Source organism: Monopterus albus, unplaced genomic scaffold, assembly GCF_001952655.1.
Source record: "Monopterus albus unplaced genomic scaffold, M_albus_1.0 scaffold40.1, whole genome shotgun sequence".
Lineage (NCBI taxonomy): Eukaryota > Metazoa > Chordata > Actinopteri > Synbranchiformes > Synbranchidae > Monopterus > Monopterus albus.
In genome coordinates, this window is record NW_018127920.1 from 4,076,038 (window position 1) to 4,081,138 (window position 5,101).

The following is a 5,101-nucleotide window of genomic DNA, read 5'->3' on the forward strand; positions in this document are numbered from 1 at the left end:
CCAACAGGACAACGTCGTCTGCAAAAAGCAGAGACGAGATCCTGTGGTCCCCAAACCGGACTCCCTCCGGCCCCTGGCTGCGCCTAGAAATTCTGTCCATAAAAATAATGAACAGAACCGGTGACAAAGGGCAGCCCTGCCGGAGTCCAACATGCACTGGAAACAAGTCTGACTTACTGCCAGCAATGCTAACCAAGCTCCTGCTCCGGTCGTACAGGGACCGGACAGCCTTTAGCAAAGGGCCCCGGACCCCATAGTCCTGGAGCACCCCCCACAGGGCGCCACGAGGGACGCAGTCGAATGCCTCTCCAAATTTGCAAAACACATGTGGACTGGTTGGGAAAACTCCCATGAACTCTCCACTGCCCTGAAGAGGGTATAGAGCTGGTCCAGTGTTCCACGGCCAGGACAAAAACCGCATTGTTCCTTCTGAATCCGAGGTTCGACTCTCGGTCGAATTCTCCTCTCCAGTACCCTGGCATAGACTTTCCCGGGGAGGCTGAGGAGTGTGATCCCCCTATAGTTGGAACACACCCTCCGGTCCCCCTTCTTAAAAAGAGGGACCACCACCCCGGTCTGCCAGTCCAGAGGCACTGTCCCCGACCGCCATGCGACGTTGCAGAGGCGTGTCAACCAAGACAGCCCAACAACATCCTACTTACTTAAGGTAATTGGTGTGTAATATGTAATAGAGTATCATAGAGAGATTGCAGTGCCAGTTGATAATGCTTATATAATTTTGGCAGGCTTTGACCTTTGTTCTGTAAATGGGTGTCAAAATGAGAGTTCCAGGGAGACGGTCAGTTTGTTTCCTGTTTTTGAGCACATTTCAGAGGCTGTTTTCCCATAAAAGAGAAGATAGGAAGCTAATTTTGGGAATTCACATAACACCCAGAAAGAACTGTGAACATTGTGAGGGACATAAAAAACACCCAGACATAAACAAAGTGATGTGGTGTATGCAATTAAGTGTAGGCGGGAGTGTAATGACTTGTATATTGGTGAAACTAAGCAGCCACTGCACAAACGCATGGCCCAACACAGGAGGGCCAACTCCAGTGGACCAGAGTCAGCAGTCCACCTCCACCTGAAGGACAAAGGACATTCTTTCACCTTTAACCCTAACCCTAACCCTAAGTTTTTTCTGCCATGTGGAGCTAGCACTTTTTGACAGTTTGACTATTTGACTAAATGACTGACAGTTCTCTTGTTTAATATTTTTATTTATGTCTCTGAAGAGCCGGTGGTTCTTTCCCCTGCTTTGAATTATTGTAATAATAAATGATCATTGGAATTGGAATGATTTGTCTCAATTAATTCAGTCATTGGCCACCACATGCCAAGCAGCAATTTTCTCAATACCAGGTGGGTGGCTGTGGCTCACGAGTTAGGGCAGTCGTCTCCTGACCAGCAAGTTGGTGGTTTGACTCCCGGTCTCCCCGCATGCCTAAGCGTCCCTGAGCAAGAAACTCAACCCCGAATTGCTCCCGGTGGCTTGACTAGTGCCGGTGCGTGGTGGCCTGTTGTCATCGGTGTGTGAATGGGTAAATGGTGTATGATCTCCTGTCCAATATTGCCACCGATGGTCAGGTAGAGATCCCCCACTTCAATTGGTCCAGTGACACAGAATTTGACCACCGATGGCAGTATTGTGCAAAGTACTACTTGATGCACCAAACGGAGGAGAAGAAGAAGCCAAAACCCATTATGTCAAGCCAGATAAAGGTGCTTAATTAAAAGTGTTTTCAAACACTGTGGCCTACTTTTAAAAGAAAACTTTAAGGGGGGTAACTAAGTTGTTGATGTGTCCAGGAATGTCTCCTGTGTAAATGGTCTTATACTTGTATAGCGCCTTTCTATGCTTTTCACAGAACACTCAAAGCGCTTTCATATTGTAATGACCCCCGGCGTGGAGGAGAGAGACTAACTATACTGGAACAGCTAAACTAGCTAGCAGGGCGCCAGCACCCATGCCGATCTCGGTTAGAGACTACTCCAGGTCCCATACACCGCACGACTCTGGGTAGCACTTTGGCGTGTCCTTCACAATGACCACAACGTAACACTGACTTCTCGGTCATTTATTCAGAACTCCTGAACAATCACATTTCCAACAGGGTCAGTCTCACACATACAATTCAGGCTTATGGTTCAAAACACAGCACACAACCAACTAGCAAAAACATCGATAACAACACATCAGTACAAGTCAGCAAGATCAACACACAACAGGTAACACATAAGAACACTAACAGTAATTTTATAACTGCTCTCTGACCTAACAACTGAACTCCCATGATGCCCCTTTGCATCATGCCGCTGCCACCCCCCCAATGGCTGGGGTAGATCGTCACAATATGTAAACATACAATAAGTCATCAGAAGAGGTAAATCATTGTTGGTAGTATCTGTATGGGGAGTGTTGAAAATACTATTATAGAAGCTTTTCCTTTAGGCAGTCCTGAGCCACAGGCGCCCCCTGTGTAGTGAGGATTGGGCTCGTTCGAAAGGAAATGCACCTGGACAGCACAGAAGAACCAGACAGCAGCAGCATGGGGTGTTGACAAAAAGCTACAGTTTAGGGCTCTTCCACCAGCCTTTACAGTCTGTACAGGAAGTCACAGGAACACTCACATCCTGTTAGATTCAGTTTCTTTTACTATCACAGTTTTGACAACAGGAATCTTTGGGCTCTATTTTCCTGCCAGCGCAATTTCTGCATCGCCTCATTCATAGTTGTTATGCAGTTGTTCTTGGGCACATGTATACTTCTCTTTGCGCTTTGGTGTGTTTAGTATTTTCCAGCCATGAATGAATGAGCTTATGCTGAGATGGGAGGAGATGTCATGTGAATGCAAATTAGGCAGCACAGTGCAATTTTAGCGCTTGTTTTGATCCAAAATAAGGATAACACAATAACACCTGCTCAGACTAACCCTTATCACGTTCACAGGTGTAGTTATAGTTACACACATATATTTTAATGGCCACACCAACTTAAAATTAACCCTTAAATCCACACCTGATCTGCTGAAATTCACCCTGAATAATTTGTGTATCATGAAGATTATTTTTAAATAAGATAACAATCCTCAGTGTGTGGCTATAAATATGATTATGGTCAAACAGTGTCGGTGTGCGTCAGGACATGCATCTGGAGCCTACTTACAGGATGCAGCGAGAGGTGATCTGCAGCTGGTGTTTGGGCATCCAGAACCACATTAAAAACAAGAGCGTAGTTTTGTATATGGACCATGGGGACATGTTCCTACCAAGGTTTTGGGAGGACAGAAATGTTCCTGCATATATTTGAGCAAACCCTGCACATTACCTTTGGAGTGAAGTCATATTAGATCATTCCAATGTGCTTGACCTACTGAAACAGATGAAACTAAAGCTCACATTACATGCAAATGTCATACTTGCTCCCAGACATGGAGGAGGTGACAGCTGTCGGTCAGTGTGCTGACAGTGGGATGTTATAGTGGCTGACTACGGTAAAATTGGAAAGCTATCCACAGATACCTTTGTTCAAATTTAAATGTAATAATAGAGGCAACAGTAAATCAGCTCAAATTGGGCTAGGCTGGACTCTTTGTCCAGCTTCTCTTATTGTCAACGCCTGATTTCATCTGAAAGCTGCCTTCTTTGTCCTCAAGCACCAGCTCTTCCTCCTCACAATCTTCCTCTCACTCTGTTTCGGCCTCTACCTCTACCTGCTAAGTCAACTTCCATTATTGCTGTAAACAGGCGCTCACCGGTGGTGTTTTTATAGTGCTAACATTCTGATTAAATGAGTGAAAAATTAAGCAATTAGGTGTTTGGCCAGGTGGCCATGTTTTTTCTAACTGGATCAGAAGTGTGGCATTTTGAATGCCAGTGTTTTAAAATGGCCAACAAGTGGTTTTCTGGCAGATTTCTGTGTCTTATGTAGAGAACTCTATTTAGTGTTCTGCAAAAAAGTAGCTAAATTGCAACATGGGTGCAAAACAGAAAACATGTTTAGAGTTTTAGAGAGTGGAGCTGCGTTTTTGCTCATAGTGTCAGTTTTGTTAATTAAGTGTTATTATTTTAGTGTGTTAGCAACTGAAAAACTGTAATAAAATGTCATCAAACCAAACTTTTCAGCTTGTACTCATTGTCCAATAGTTTTAATGTTGTTCTTCTACATGACAGAGTGTGGAAAACAATCTTAGGTTGTAGACATTGGCTACTTAAAGAGAGACAGTAACTAATGTAAAAACACAATAGCCCCCCCACACACAGACTACTTAATATATTAAATTCATTAAATTAGATATTATTATTATTAATGTATTATAAAAGCAATGGTTTGGCAAACACTTGTCTCTTTGAAGCAATAAATTTATGTTGTGAACATCAGTAATATCTCCTAGTATCATTTTTTCAGTGTTGAAATTTGTGAGATTTGCTGACAGCACAGAGCAACATGTGAATAAGGGGTGTACTGGCACCCCACCACCACCACTTCAAGCACTGATGTCAACCCCTATTCCCTCTCTGAAAACTTTATTACAGCCACTTAAAGAAGATCTGATTTAAAATGTACACACTTCGTGGTAGTATAATTTTAAAAAGCTACGTTTCATTATCACACTATAAAAAGTAAATATTATATGTTTTTTACCACATTTACTCAGGGTGGCAAGTAGAAGCAAATAAATGATTAAGGGGAAACTCTTAACACTAAAAAAAAGTCTTTGAAAGACAAGACAAGACTCTATACACCTAAACACAGTGAGCATAATATGTGTAACCTCCATGTGTTCAGATGAGAGACTAAAGCCAGACACTTATTTGCAGCTTATATTGGTCAAATGAACCTTTATTAAATAGCAATATTCTCCATACACCACCTGCTAGTCTCATAATGAGAAAGGATTCAAATTAGGGAGAGGCGCTCCATTCTTCAATCGCAGCCTGTTTCTTTTCATCAGTGACAGACTGCTTCAGTAGAGTAAAATGATGGAGCAGAGAAAGAGAGAAGAAAAGAGAAAATAATGTATGGGACAAAGCAACCATTTTTCACAGTGTCAAGTCTCAACAAGGTGGATTTTTTTTAAACAATAAACATATTAAA